We start from the raw sequence: 16542 nt of genomic DNA, 5'->3' as shown, positions 1-16542 counted from the left end.
GAGGGTGAAAGTCCTCTGAAAGATGACTGCACCGTGGTAATAAAAACAACATGTTTAATACAGATCCATAGATCATAAACACACAAAACAGTCACAGCTGCTGGCAACAGGAAAAGAACTGGAACCAAGATGAAATACTCATTTAAAGGGCTAAAGCTCCCACACAATTAAGTATGGCAAGCCAAAGAGGCCAATACATTACAGAGGGGACATCTAAGAAATAAATGCTCAATGGTTTCCAGTTTGATGGTTTCCAGTGTTTTAATTAGTTGGAGTTCCAGAGGAGAGTAAGACCATGTATGATACCCAGGCATAAATAAACGAAATAAATTTCATTTTTAAAAATAGCAAAGAAGTTGTCTACATGTTTTGTGCCCACATATTGTGTCCTCAGTGTTAAGCAGCACATGCTTGCTTGGGCAAACTCTTGACTGGGATCAGGACAGCCCACTTAGCCTTCACAGCATTGTTTTGAATTGGATCATGTTTCTAGAATCACTAGTTCCAAGGGGGCAGATGAATCCTTATTCAGGAAAATTGCTGGATAAGCAAATGAATGCATCTGCAAAGAAGAGGGCTTTATTCCAATTCAGTCTAGCCTGTAAGATGGTCCCCTACCTTGATACTGTTCATCTGGACACCTGCATCCCCACCACAGTAATATCAAGACTAGACTACTGTAATGTACTCTATATTTGTCTCCCCTCAAAATTAATTCGGAAACCCCAGTCGGTGCAAGAATGCTGCTGCCGGCTGTTACCGGGAGCGAGACGGTTTATGCATATTACCACCATTCTGCAGTCCCTCCATGTCTGCCCATTAGTTACCAGGCTCAGTTTCAGGTATTGGCTATCACATACAAAACTGCATGGCCTTGGATCCTCATATCTGTGAGACTGCCGATGCTTCGCCACAACAACTTTGCTCCTCTGAGCAGGGCCTTCTGTAGGTGCCCACCTGCAAATGGGCAAAATAAACAACTGCCCATACATGTGCCTTCTCTTTTGTGGCCCCCTCCTTATGGAATGGCCGGCCTGAGGAGGTCAGGAAGGCTCCTACTTTCCTGGCTTTCCACAAACTATGCAAAACTGCATTATTCAAGAGGGCTTTTCTACATGGGCAATAGGGTAGCACTATACAAAATGATCCACAAAGTTACTTGGGTCTATACTACTGTGCCTATATGATTGTGCCTATTTAAACAGGTGCTCTGGCTGAGGTGCGAGCCAGAGTGCTCTCTTGCCCTGTGGCTTGCAGCCTGTGGATAGAATGAATGTCAAACTCTGACACATTCTAGCAGATGAGAGAATTTTGCCTCCTGCATGTGGAGAGAAGTTGAGCCCGGGCCTCCATTTTTATACAGGAGGGAGGGTGGGGGTATTCCTTTCTGTTGTTTGTTATACTAGGTGAGAGCTGGTTGTCTCTGTGTTTATGTCCTATCCAGAGCCAGGTGAGAACTGATATCTCTGGACGGTTGTCTCTAAGTTGGTTGTCTTTGTCTCAGCTGGTGGCTAGGGATGTGTCTGGGGGAGTGGAATGGGGATGGGGCCACGATCAATAGGGTACTGGGCAGGGGGAGATGTGGTGGGAGAGGAACAGGCCAGGCAAGGGAAGGAGAGAGTAGACATTGTGTGATGTTACCCCTTCTGCACCCCCAATTTAAACTATAATACAGGTTGAGTATCCCTTATCCAGAAATCCAATATCCAAAATGATCCAAAACCCAAAACTTTGAGTGCCCACAAAGGGTAATAAAATGGCATCTGTGTAGGCTGGTTGTGCCAACGGCAGATTCCCTACGATGCCCCACATGCACAAAAGTATTAAAAACATTGTCATAAATTAACTTCAGGCTATGTGTATAAGGTGTATATAAAACATAAATGAATTTCGTGTTTAGACTTGGGTCCCATCCCCAAGATATCTCATTATGTATATATGCAAATATTCCAAAATATGGAATGATCCGAAATACAGAACACTTCTCGTCCCAAGTCTTTCGGATAAGGGATGCTCAACCTGTATTTGATACTTCCCTGGCATGTATGGATGAGCTTTTCCCTGGCCATGTGGAATATTCTCTGAAAATCTATAAATGAGAAACAGGTTTGTATAAGTGCATCGATGGGTCCAAGCTTAAGGTAGTTTTAGCTCTTGATCGTTATCTCTTTTATATTGTCGAAAAGGCAATCTCTTCCTGAACAAGCAAGTTACACTTTGATAGAAATAACCTACTGGAGCAGCAAACAAACCTAGCAAATGTTTTCCAATGTAATTTACACGGATCAATGATAGTTTATTTCGTTCTAATTTACAATCAGGCAGCATTTCTTGGACGCCACCCGACAACACTCCCTCATTCCAGGTTTTTCTGTTTATCATTCTATTCTGTTTTCAGCCTACTTGGAACCCTTCACAGTGCAGCTTTTGAAATAAATTGGTGACTTTGGTAGCACTTGCCCTTGTAATGCTAATGCTGGTGCTATTAAGAGATTTTCTCATTACATTTTCTGTTCCTCAAGGAATCAAATTTATTTCTGCTTTGCCGGTGCCAGACAGCATCATTTCCTGCCAGTTCTTTTAAGAGTTTATTGACCAAAAGCTTTGAATTAATTTTACTAGATAGTTTATTATTCTCTCAAATGCATGTGAGGACATATTTCATACTGTGCAGTGTGCTTTTTATTTAAAAAATACTGTCATTTTATCTGAATCAGCAGTTGAGAGAGTGCTGCGCAAATCAGATCTCCTGGTCAGAATAAGCTCTTCTGTGTTTTCATGTAAGACTGCAGCTCCGTGGACACTTAGTTGAGACTTAGGCCATAATCCTAAGGATTCTTTATAGGGTGCAAAACCTGTTGAACTCACTGAGATAAATTTTTCAACAAACAGGGACAGGATTGCAGTGTAAACCTTACTGAATTCACTGAGACTTCTGAGTTAACATGCATAAAAACAGACTTTAAAAGTCATCCTCTTGCTTTATGGAAAAAATTGGTCATTATATTGTCTTAGTGTCTCCATGGGGTTGCCAGGTCCCTCTTCGCTACCAGTGGGAGGTTTTTGGGGTGGAGCCTGAGGAGGGTGGGGTTTGGGGAGGGGACTTCAATGCCATAGAGACCAATTGCCAAAGCACCCATTTTCTCCAGGTGAACTCATCTCTATCGGCTGGAGATCAGTTGTAATAGCTAGTACCTGGAGGTTGGCAACGCTAGTCTCCATTCAGATTGAGGCCTTGAGGTGTGGGTTTTAAAAGAAAGACTGAGACATTTTAACAGGTAAATATAAGGTAGGGGTGCCTAGTGAAGTATTCAGGCATTTGCTTTGATGAGCATTCTGATAGCAGTTTTTCAATGCAAGGTGACACGGCGCTATGCTAATACAGACCAGCGCTTGGTAACTTTTGCAATAGGTCAGTGAAACACCAGCCTGTCCTGAAAAGTTAGGATTGAACCCCATTGTGAAGTCGTGTGATCATGTGCCCACATTCAAAACATTTTTTAAATTAAATACTTTGCATTTGTTTACCAGTTCAGTGTATCAGTAATCTTTACAACTGTTTTGTAGGTATTAGACTCATATTACAGATGTGGGGCTGTTACTTGTGGTTTTCCTAAGCCCCCTACAGAGTTGTGGCTGTGGTGAGCTACAGACTTGATAACTTCCCATCTTACAATATTAGTTTTTTTTAATTTTTGAAATGTATACCCTATTTTTTTTCTTTAGACGAGAACTTAAAGCAGCTTACAACCATTCTAAAATTCCATAAAACAGTAATAAAACCAGGAATAACACAGCATAAAATATATCAACAGCAAGAATTACCGTTGTTCCATTCTATACGGCTGAAACATCATATTGGCCATTTCCCCCTAAAAGTCCCCTAGGGTTATGCTTGGTAGGTTTCCCTTAGGTGGGGATAACATAAGTGGGGATTCCAGAAAAGTCTCCACATTGCTGGCAGCCTAATCTTGAAAGGAGGAGCCGAAATGGAGAACTCTCACCGGATAACCTCAGGAGGTGGGGGTTTTGATTGATCAAAGCCAGTAGCTTCTTCACTGAACCATCTTTTGAACACCCCTGGTATCAAATAGTGCTTGTTTACAGCTCAATAGTGTAGGTGTGTGTTCTCCCTTTACTACTGTGTGTAGTTATTTCAGTGTACAGGGGATGATACCATATGTGTTATATGCTGCCATGTCACTCCCGTTTTATAGTGACCCTAAGAATTACAGACCTCCAAACCATCCTATCATTGACAGCCTTGCTCAGGTCTTGCAAACTGGAGGCCGTGACTTGAGTCAATCCATCTCATGTTGGGTCTTACTCTTTTCCTGCTGCCTTTGACTTTTCCTAGCATTATTGTCTTTTCCAGTGAGTCTCATTTTCTCATGATGTGACTAAAGTATGATAGCCTTTCAGTCCATTCCTGAAAGGGTGTGTGTGAAAGTCTTCTGGTGTAATCGCGCGATTACACACACGCTGGGGGCGAGGCCAGTCCTGCCTGCGGCCGACCATGGCATAGAGAGGCTGCGCCAGTGCAGGGTGGTGGGCTGGGGGTAGGAGCCGCTGGTTAGGCGGCTCCCTATCCCGGTTCGGCCAGTTAAGCTGGCGCCGGGAACGGCGGTGCTGCGCCTGCTTTTGAGCAGGCACAGCCTTGCTGTTTTCAATAAGGCTTTTAGCCCCAGTAAAACAAACAAAAAAAAGCAGTGAAATAGCTTTTTTTTTTTTTTACGGCATGTGCTAATTGGCTTAGGAAGAGGCGCTGCTGCGCCTATTCCCCGCCGACTCCGCACGCCGTTGTTTCAGGAATGGGCTGTTCGTTTAGTTGTTTTAGCTTCTAGGGAGAATTCAGGCCTGATTTCTCCCTAGATGGATGATAACATATTCTTACTCTTGGCGAAACTTCAGGTAGACTCACCAGTTCAAATCTGGAACTATTTTTACTCCCAAAGAGGAAAGTTTGTATCCCATTGATGGGATGTTTTGACAATACTCACAGACTTTTGCTCACCAAAAGGATGGACTAGAGTGTGAGGACCTTGACCTGGATGGCCCAGGTTAGCCTGATCTCATCAGATCTCAGAAGCTAAGCAGGGTCAGCCCTGGTTAGTCCTTGGTCACTGTGCAGAGGCAGGCAATGGCAAACCACCTCTGTTAGGCTCTTGCCTTGAAAACAGTTGCCATAAGTCGGCTGCACTTGACAGCACTTGATGCAAAGGGGGGTGGGGGAGCACTTGATGCAAAGGGGGGTGGGGGAGAGAGAGTTTGAACAGGATTCCAAAGGGACTGCTTTGCTTCATCCATGCTTATTCTTTTAACCTGCTACACTTTTAAAATAAAATTTAGAAAAGGGAGGGATTGTTTCAAGTCCATTTTTATTTTCTGCTAGAGAGTTAATTTGTATCTGAACTTTCCCATCTTAGGTGGTTAAAGACTAGGGTTGCCAGGTCCCTCCTCTCCTCTGGCGGGAAGCTTTTTTCGGAAAGTGCGTGCGTGTCACTTCTGGTTTAGAACCGGAAGTGCAGCCTCACAAAGGGCCTTTACCTCTTAGTTTGAGCGGTAAAGCAGCCCTTTACCACTCAAACTAAGTGGTATAAGGCCCCTCGCGAGGCGGAACGTCCGGTTCTAAACCAGAAGTGACGCGCGCGGTATGCACGCACGTGCACGTTTTCCCGCCGACCCTCAGGTGGTCGGCGGGCAGAGGGGTAAATTGCTGGATGTTTGCCCGCCACCAGCGGGCACCTGGCAACCCTATTAAAGACTGAGCAACCTCTGAAGTCCTGGGACCTGAACTGCCCCTCCAACAGGGAAGTCTGTAGAATTGCTTTTCTGCACTACATTCCCTTCTCCTGCAGTGGCTTTGCTTTTTGAAATTAGGCAGGAGACCCTTTTGTTGGGTAATTAGCCTTTTAACACTGGCTAAATATTACTGAAGTGATCCTTAGAGGTTTGTTTTGTTTTTAGTCTTTTGGAAGGCTCATCAGAAATTGCAACTTCCGTTGAGTAGTAAACCAACTGATGTGTCTCAGGGCTTTTTACTGTTTGTATTGTAGCCAATATCGTAAAGTTTTACTGCTACAATCAAGAATTTTAATACGTCTTTCCTTTTCCAATCCTTTCTATAAAGGTTGTGCCACATTTTGTTGAAAACTCTGCATCCTTTTAGAGAGTTAAAATAAAAGGAAAGAAAGCTGTCTGCTAGAGATGCTTTGGGTACAGGTATGGACTTCTAAGGAATCCAGGGGGTGTCTTCCCATTGTAATAGCAGTGACTATTTTTAAATATACAATGCATTTAGTGCCAGTCTACACCAAGAGAAGACGGGCAGAGGTGGTTGAAGGAGTAATGGCAGGGTTGCCAGCTCTGAGTTGGGAAATATCTGGAGATTTTGGGGGCAGAGCCTGGGGAGGATGGGGTTTGAGGAGGGGAGGGCCGCTTGTGTGTGTGTGTGTAAAGTGCTGTCAAGTCACAGCCGACTTATGGCGACCCCTTTTTGGGGTTTTCATGGCAAGAGACTATCAGAGGTGGTTTGCCAGTGCCTTCCTCTGCACAGCAACTCTGGTATTCCTTGGTGGGCTCCCATCCAAATACTAACCAGGGCTGACCCTGCTTAGCTTCTGAGATCTGACGAGATCAGGCTAGCCTGGGCCATCCAGGTCAGGGCGGAGGGACCCTAGCAGGGTATAATGCCATACAGTCCACCCTCCAAAGCGGCCATTTTCTCCAGGGGAACTGATCTCTGTTTTCTGGAGATAAGTTGTAATAGTGGGAGATCTCCAGGTGCCACCCGGAGGTTGGCAACCCTAAGTAATGAAGATATACATGGTGTTGGTGTTTTTCTGTGTTTTTCTGGCCAGCCTAATGCTCACCCAGTCATTATGAGAAAAGTGTGTGGTCCAGTCAGTGCACTCAGAACACCTACCTATCTGTCACATTTTTATCCTGCCCTTTCTCTGAGGAGCTAAGGGCAGCAAACATGATTCTCGTCATAAACCCACCCTGGGTCTATGTGTTCTTACATGCATGCTGCATGTGCATGTAAAGCGTGTTTCCTCTTTGTTGTGCCACCACCCCAAGTCAAAATCCAGTGTCTTGGGGAAACCCAGTAAAGCCTGCCTCTGAGCAAGTACAAAGGGCAGAGCTTTCCAGTTCCTTCAGCCCATCGGTGTATGCGTGTATAAGCATGTGCGAGTGATCTAGGCATCGTGGGGAGGAGTTTGAATCACAGTCTGCGTCCTTAAACAATAAAACAACAAAAGACTTTATTTACTATATATTAAGCTAGAGCACAGACATGGAAAATAGCCATCAAGTGTAGTGGTTACAGAACTAATGAAGAGAACATACAGCATAAGTCTAAGCTAACCTAATGTGGAACGGTCAGCTCCAACAACTCCACCTGGCGGTCACTGGAGCAAATGCAACCCCAGACCCCCCCCCCCTGCTCCCTGCAGAGGAGTCTGGCTCCCAGCATTTGGACAAAACATTTGAAGGAAGAACTAATGGATGATTCAAATTAATCCTTCCTCCCCTGTGTTGGGGAGAAGGCTCGTCCAGATTTAGGGGACTTGGCCTACATGGGAAGGTACACCCCAAACACCCTCCAATCATTCTGGAGGGCATGTTTCACCCATCTCCATACCCAGCTCATGTTTTTACAGCAGCTCCCATTGGAAACCCAACCCCTGCTCTCCCTGACCTCTTGGTGCATTTTATGATTATGGTCTGCTGGAAAGTGTTCCTAAACAGGCCACACTGAAATGTGGGAGGTGGGTCAGTGCTGAAATTGCCAAAGTCTCTGATGATGCTTGTTTTGCTTTCCTTTGAAGTTGTGGGCCCTGGAAGACATCTGTGAAATTTCCATTAATATCTCCATGATCCCCCCCGTGTACTCCTGTGCCAAATACATTCAAGACTTTTGCAGAATATGTTTTAATAACTTAAAAAATAGAATCCTAATGACTAGCAATGATTAGTTTGCACATACCTGTTTTTAAGATAAAATACAGCAAGTTAAGCACCTCTTGTACCGGAGCGGCATAGCCGGAATGTGAAACATTATTTCCTCTGGAATCTGTAGGGTTCCATTCGTGGTAGCATTATACATTTTCCCTAGAATAACATTGTATTACGAGTCAACATCCAACTCTGTCATTATTCATATTTATCTGTATTTGCCAACCTGAGGCAGTTTGCTCTGCAGTCGCTCTGCCTACAAAGAGATTCGGATCACTGCCTTACTGTTCTGCAAGCGTGTGGTGGAGACACTTGGCTTTTAACGAGTGACATTGCTTTGAGAAATGCTGTTTTCCCCCCATTGCGTTCATGGCTGACTGGATGCAAGCAAATAGGTATTAACTTAGACTTTACTCTTAAATGTAATATAATTATTTTTAAGCGTTCAAGGCAAGTCACTTTTCTAGCTTCTTTGATTTGTTTTTATTTTCGCTAGGCTTTTAATGTTCTCCAGTTCAGAGCTTTTTCCCTGTCCGATAATAAGTTTCTTGGCACAATAAACATACACTTATTTTTCAGTTGTATAATGCCCATGTTGCTTTCCTTGAAGGTTTACTTCTGTGGTGGGAACGATGAATTTTCTGGAGACAATACTTGAAGCGGGATATTTTTAGTATATGGGAAATGCGAAACTTTCCTCAGGTATCACATCTGTTGGCTTTCAGAGGGGGGTTAGACAGATTCATGGAAGATAGGTCCATCAAGGGCTACTTGCTAGGATAACTAAAGGGATCCTCCATATTCAGAGTTATGATACCTCTGAATACCATTACAAAGAGGCAACATCAGAGAACCGCTTGGCCTCTATGCCCTGCTTGTTGGCTTTGTTGGCAACTGGTTGGCTGCAGATGGTAGACTACATGGACCACTCTGCTCTGATTCAGCAGGGCTGTTCTTATGGTGTTGAACTTGCCACACAGAATGCAGTTATGTGATTGTCATCGGTGCCTGCTGGATATTCTTTATGATGCTGTTGGGAAATGGCAGTGCCCAACAGCCTTCAAGCCACTGTATACACTTCCTTTTAAAAGCTTTTATTTTATATATGTTGACATATATCCTTTGGCTGTGCACTCCACCCCACTGGATCCAGGCAATTGTTTGTATGTTTTAAAAATCAACAAAGAGAAACGTGGCTACTGTCACTTACCTTTGCCAGCTCACAGTTTTATGAATCTTTACGTGAACAATTTGTAAACTATTTCTGGCATCTTTGGAGCCTGCATGCTCCTTTTCTCCCATGACAGGATGCAGTGCCTGTGTTTTATTTTTTAAATAAACTGCAGCATCGTGACGGTTCTCCCTCGCTACCATTAAATGTGGATGGAATATTTCCTGTTATTGCTTCATTGGAACTTGTATGGGGAGTGTGCAGTGGATAAACTGATGTGGCTGGGTATACCTTTTCTGATTAGGCTCAAAGGCCCCTGGGCAACTCAGCCAGTCTGATTCCAAGATGTCTGTAAACGTCTAATGATCAGGAAAGCAAAGTTCCTCAGCTTAAATATAGCAGAAGTGGCAGACTCTCAGATCGACTGGCAGCCTCTCCCAGAAATCGGGAGCAGCTTGGGAGACTGTCTGGTAGTAAGGGATACGGAAGAAGCATAAGGGGAATTCTGAAAGTCTGTTGAAATTCTTCCATGGTTAAATTATGATATTTTTAAACAGGGTTTTTCCTATGCATTGAGTTGTAATATGAGAATAGTGATTTATTGTGCTCCAGCAGTGAAAGAACACACATTAAATAATCTGTAACTTAGCGAATATGTGGTGACTCGAACAGAAGACCCGTTGCTCCTTAAAGACTAACACAGATTGTCCTAGAATAAGGTTTTGTGAGACAGAGCTCACTTCTTCAGATGTACAAAGGGAAAAATCTTTTTAAAGGATTTTTAGAAGGAACGGTGTAGTAATGGGGGTGGGGGAAGAGATTGTAGCAGACAGGGAGAACTCTCTTTCCCCCTTCTTTTAATGTGACCTTTCTTCCTTATCTTCCCTGTAAAAGATTGTTCACTTCATACATCTGAAGAACGAAGTCTCACAAAAGGTTATGCTGGAATAAACTTGGTTAGCCTTTAAGGTGCCGTTGGACTTCTGTTTGCCACAGACTAATACTGGCTACCTCTCTGAAAATATTCATCACTATATATGTGTGAGCTCATTAATTTATTTGGAGAACTGTTCCTCTATTAAACGGTTGGAAAGAACTGGCCACTGCTGTTCTTTCCACTCTTCTCTCTCTCTTTTTAAACCTTTCGGGCCTGCTTCTTTGGAAGGAAACTATTATGAAGACTATGCTTAGTAAGCTACCATGAGCCAGCAACTTTAACCTTAAACGGATACTTGTTGCCATGGCCGGCTTTCACCACATGATGTCGCTGTGAGGCAGAATTTCCATTTCAAAGGGGACTGAATAATTTGCAGATAGCCCTTTGGAAGATAATAGAAGAGACTGATAAAGAAAGATGACCAATGTTGGCCTGTGGTGAGGTCTGTACATTTCATGCATGAATGGGGGTTATAGTTGTTTATTGTGAAGACAGAACTTTATAATCTCAATCATCCTGCAGCAGCCCTGTAACGTAGGTCACCCATATCCCCATGTTACATACTGGGCGCTTGAGCTGAGAGAGTGTGGTTTGCCCAGGGCCAAAAGGAAAATCCATAACTGAGCAGAGTTTTGAACTTTGGCTTTTCTGGTCCAGACTGGGTCTTTCTATAGGTATTTCTAGGGTGACCAAATGGAAAAGAGGACAGGTCTGTGGATACTTTTAAGGCTTCTGTAGGAGAGAGGTATTTCAGCCTGTGTCACTTGTCATGCAAGGGTGAGAAAAGCTGCACCTGGTGAAATTTCCTCTTCTACACAACACAGGAGTTTCTCACCCCTTTTTCATCTCATCAACTTAGTTTTTTGGTCAGTAACACTTCTCCTAAGAGGCACACAGGATGCTGACTGAGAGCCGCCTCTGCTTTTTCCAAAACGGCACGTGTCCCTGTATGGGAGGTACCCCAAAGCCGTAGCTGTCTCACATGGACTTTTTCAAAATAATGACCCATCAGCAGCAACCACTCTGCAAGGCCTAGCAGAATCCTTATGAGATACTCCCGGACTGCGCTCCCTTCTTCTTGCCTATCTGCGGCTTACTCTGACCTGTGGCTCATTCATGTGGTTCCTCCTTTTCTGCTACCCTGGCAGAGCTTCCCCACATGATCAGTTGAAAGAGTTCCCCATAGTGTGCCTCCAAAGCTGCTGCAGTGTTTGCTGCCCACATGTATTCAGGTTCATTCCCATCATACCGTATTCTTCTATTTAAAAAGACATGTTGGGATCTCGCTGCAGCTGTTTCTGGTGGGCTGTTGCTGTTCAGAAATAGGAATCAACCCTGTTTCTCAGTAAGGCTAACCTGTGGTGTGATTTACTTCCCCTTTGCCTTCTCCCACCTTCCTTCTTTTATTTAAAGGGAATCGTCCTTTTTTAATCACTGTAGATGTGTCCAGTGGGGGAAAAATAGTAGTATTGAGCAATCTGCACCTAGGGTTGCCAGGTCCCTCTTCGCCACCGGCGGGAGGTTTTTGGGGCGGAACCTGAGGAGGGTGGGGTTTGGGGAAGGGAGGGACTTCAATGCCATAGAGTCCAATTGCCAAAGCAGCCCTTTTCTCCAGGGGAAATGATCTCTATCAGCTGGAGATTAGCTGTAATAGGAGATCTCCAGCTAACAACTGGAGGTTGGCAACCCTATCTGCACCTCCAGTTGCCCACTGCAGTCCCAGCCACTGGTTTGCAATTTGCCTGGGAGAAGGCTCAGCTCCCAACATTCCTACCTACCCCGAATTACTTTTCAAAGCGGTGCTGGTGTTTAAGAAGGAATTGGGGTGATAGAAGGCAGTGTGAGAGAAACTCCAGGTCCCATGCAACGGGCAGATGCCATTATTGCTGTCAAAATCCACCCAGAGTGCCGCGAAAGCTTTCTTTGGCAGCTGTACCAGTGGTGTACCTTGTCTCTCTGTGATTCTCTGGGAAATCCAATGTGTCTGGTTTTATCAGCTGTCTGAAAGAGTGCCACAGAAAAAACACAAACTGCATGTACAAGCCAGATCCAGAAAATTATAGCCGTTTTGGACTCAAATCCGTAATGTTTGGAAAGGCCCTACAGCAGCCATCCCCCTTCTGCTGTGGCCTCTGGGGTGAGGTGGGGAAAAGCAGTGAAGAGGCATGGTGTGCTCCTGTGGTCATGATTGTCCCACCCTGCTGCACTGCTGGAATGAGAGCCAAGCAATTCTCCTAACTCTTTCACCCTCCCTCCCTCCGTCTCTCTCTCCCCATTAGCAAACAAATAGTGTGTGATTAGAGGGCTCCAATACGCAGACCCAAATCCCCATTTGTATTCAGGCTCGCACACAGGCACAGAAGGGCGGCTGTCCAATTAAATGGACAAAAATGCTTGTTATGGGTCCAGCTCAGTAGGGTCTGATGATGCGTCTCGGTCCTGCATAACCTGTTTTCCTAACACAGCCAGCGTTTCGCAGCCTCTCTCCCTGCCTGCCTCTCAGCGCTCTATTATTTCTTTGACTCCCCTATGCCTGAGCTCACTTTCATCCTCCTTCGTCATGTCAGTCTCTTTGTATTGCGCTGTCATGTCTTTCCCCCCCCTTCCCCTTCCTTCTGCTTTCCACCCTTCAGTCTTTCCTCAAAGTTCAGCCCTAGTGATTATTTTTATGGAGAGTCCTGTGTTTTGGCTCAGGAGGCATCTGGTTAGACCTTCCTGCCTCTTGAAAAAAAGGTATAACCGCCCTTCTGGCACCATGCATCTTTCATGTTCCTCTTGTTTGTTGTCCCTGTTGTTTCTTTACCCAATGAGCTCTCTTGCTGAAGGGACCCAGATTGGAGAATATGAGGCACAAGCATGTAGCAATAAGGATTTTGCACAGGTGTACGGATTGAAGTGGTGCGATTTTGGCTCTTCTCTGGCATTTCTGCTTCTTGCTAGTGGAAAGGCCTGGGTGTTGGCTTGAGAGAAATGGCCAGTTGTGGTTCAGGTTGCAAGGGTAGGGTTGCCAACCTCCAGGTACTAGCAGGAGATCTCCTGCTTACAACTGATCTCCAGAGAGATCCGTTCACCTGGAGAAAAGGGCCGCTTTGGCAATTGGACTCTATGGCACTGAAGTCCCTCCCCTCCCCAAACCCCGCCCTTCTCAGACCCCGCCCCCAAAATCTCCCACCGGTGGCAAAGAGTGACCTGGCAACCCTATGCAAAGGGTTAGGCAAGAGAAGGCTAGTATGTCTTGCAAGGATGTGGATAGCAGTCCAAGGGCATCTGGAATAGGTTGGAGCAGTGGCTGTACCTGTAGGAATGGCAACAGGGAATGTGCCAGGAGTCATATTTATTTCAGGTTTTTTTTTTAAATAGCATTCTGACCATGGAGACCTCTGAAAAGTAGGGCTTTAAACCTTCTGGTTGTGCTCTCTTCTTCCAGAGCTGTACGAAACAGGAAAATATCTTTGTAAAGATCTTGTGAAGATCTATAGGGTAAAAAAATGCCTGATTCTAGAGTAACATGACTCCTTCATTGGCATAATCATGTGGCACACTGAAAGAAAGATAGGCAACATAATTTAAAAAATCTGCAGAGATTTTTTGGCAGTGATAAATAAATTTTTGTTGAACCTCTGTGCATTGGCATTTAAAGGTAGAGGAGAACTTCCTTTCTCAAAACCACGGTTACCTTATCCGTATGCCTCTTTCTTTGCTAACGAAGCTCCAAGTCAGTGCAATAATGCAAATGGTTCTCTGTTTTAGCCAGGCTTTTTCTTGGGATTAGGCTTTTCCAAGTCTATTTAGCTGTATGAGATTGCCTTGGCTCCTGGACTCTGAGGGCTTTCTGCATGAAGAGGGAAATCTAAGCATTTGCAACTTTACCAAACTGGTTTGTTGGATCATAGAACTGTAGGGCTGGGAAAGTCCTGTTTTGCCTTGGATTCATGTTGATACCTAGATCTATATAATCCTTTCCCTCATCGTTCAAGATTACTCTGCTGCTTTCTTTTAACATTCTCATCAAAGGTCCTACTTGTTCCTGGGATACCTATCCTGGACCGCTGTCACTTGAATTGCTTTACAATGCTGTTTGATAACTGCTATGCTTTTCCATGCTTGCTGCTTTCTCATGCAGCAAATTCTGTTTTGGATTCCAGGAAGAATTTGCTAGCGTAGGCTCTTTAACACAAACTACCTGTGCAAATACATTGGTAATTTTGCTGTGTGAGTGAACCCTCACTCAGATTACAGTCTAAAGACAGAACAGACATGGGAGGGAAGAGAAGGGAAGGTTTTCTGGGGATTCTTCGGTAAGGCTTTGAAGATACTCACTCCAAATGAGGAAAAGTTGTCTCGGAGACATCTGCCCCCCTCCAGATTCCAGGGCACTGACTGTCATTTCTGCTCTGCCATTTTTTGGGGGGATGGCAGAGGGAGCACTAACACGTGCTCTGTCATGGTTCTGTGCAATTAATATTTTATTCCAGCAAATGAAGGAGGGCTGAAGGGTTAAATGGGATCAGTGGTGTGGAATAGAGGGAGGGGTTGTTCAAGTTCTAATCAGAAGCTGTTACTAAATGGGGACTTGAAGCTGCCAAAGACTTTTCTCTCCCCCCCTTGCCCTTCACGTATTCAGTGCAGCTATGGAAACAGCCCTCCATGGTCTGCACAGCTCATCTTGGGAACTGAGCAACTGTTTAGGTAAGCTCATGTAGCTCTTTGGCATTGTATGGGTACCATTGAAAGGCTCCTGAGATACTAAAAACATGTGGATTTTGATACCAGAAAATCCAGAATATGGTACCAAAGAAAAACCATTTCAGTTGATTTGATCATACTTTGTTATTTATTCCAGGTACAGATGTTGGTCTTCTCTATGGTCTGGGATGGTATGAAGACAGAGACCCTGTCTTGGTACCGGTAGTGTGACTGCACAGCTCTGGGTTAGGCCAGTGAACTAAAACAATGTAGCTTAAAAAGCTCTATTGATAGAAAAGTTCAAGAAAAGAATAAAAATACAAGTTGCATAGTCAATAGGCAACGGCAACAATAAAATAATAAACCTAGCTGGCTACATAATATTTACTAAGTTGTTATATTACAAGCTGGATCTTAAAAAGCTAAAGATGTTCTTCGAAGCGACAGAATGACATGCTGAAATCAAGGTAAGAAGGAAGCATAGCTACTACCAGGCATAGTTGAACTTCTGGGAAAGTGAACCTAGGACAGGTGACTCTATACTCCCAATCTGGATAGGCATTCTGGAGAAGTCTCTAGATGGTGTAAACCGGTCTAAACCAGAATAAGGCTTTCAGATCTCACCTCTCCCATCTTCTACAGATGTTCTCACTCAGTTAATTAAGAGTGGTATGAGCTGGTGACCTTGATAGCCAGGCCTATTGATGGTACAAGCTACAGCTGGTGTTATGGGAATGAAATGAACTAGGCCTGTGTGGAAAAATACAAAACGCTAATTCCCAGGAACACAAAATAGAGAACACAGAGGTAGCAGAAATTAAAATGGTTCCTCTGTCTTTACAGATGGTTTGACAATTTACCATGGTGGAGAATAACTAGGGTTGCCAGGTCCCTCTTTGCCACTGGTGGGAGGTTTTTGAGGTGGAGCCTGAGGAGGGCAGGGTTTGGTGAGGGACTTCAGTGCCATAGAGTCCATTTGCTAAAGCGGCCATTTTCTCCAGGTGAACTGATCTCTATTGGCTGGAGATCAGTTGTAATAGCAGGAGATCTCCAGCTACTACCTGGAGGTTGACAACCCTAAGAATAAATGCACAGGCAACCTGTGGGTGGTGGCAGTATGAGTGAAGGGGACTACACACAAGAGCAGAGTGCAGAGGTCACTCCACTGGGCCTGTATAAGACACCCTTCTTAAACCTGAGCCTTTAACCAACCCTGGCTGTGTGGCAGTGATGAGCCTTTGCTTCCTAGCTATGAGATATAAAGCCTATCCAAAGCCAGCATAGTGTAGTGGTAGGAGCAGTGGACTTGAATCTGAAGAATCGTGTTTGATTCCCCACTGCTCCACATCATCAGCGGACTCTAATCTGATGAACCGGGTTGACTTCCCCACTCCTATACATGAAGCCTGCTGGGTGACCTTGGGTTAGCCACAGTTCTTTTGAGCTCTCTCAGCCCCACCTACCTCACAAGGTGTCTGCTGTGGAGAGAGGAAGGGAAGGAGATTGTAAGCTGGTTTGATTATCCTTAAATGCTAGAGAAAATTGGCATATAAAAACCAACTCTTCTTTGTCTTCTTCTTGTGATGTGATTCTGGGCATGGCGTATGGGTGTGTGTGTGGGGGGGAGGTAGTTGTGAATTTCCTGCATTGTGCAGGGGGTTGGACTAGATGACCCTGGTGGTACCTTCCAACTCTATGATTCTATGGTTGTTGATGCATAACTAGACAGTTAGCTCATAAGGGTGCCCTGGCTCTAAATGTCAGGTGCTTTGAGGCTTAGTCTGGGATC

This window comes from Euleptes europaea, chromosome 3 (genome assembly GCF_029931775.1).
Source record: "Euleptes europaea isolate rEulEur1 chromosome 3, rEulEur1.hap1, whole genome shotgun sequence".
Classification (NCBI taxonomy): domain Eukaryota; kingdom Metazoa; phylum Chordata; class Lepidosauria; order Squamata; family Sphaerodactylidae; genus Euleptes; species Euleptes europaea.
This window is presented reverse-complemented; position numbering follows the sequence as displayed.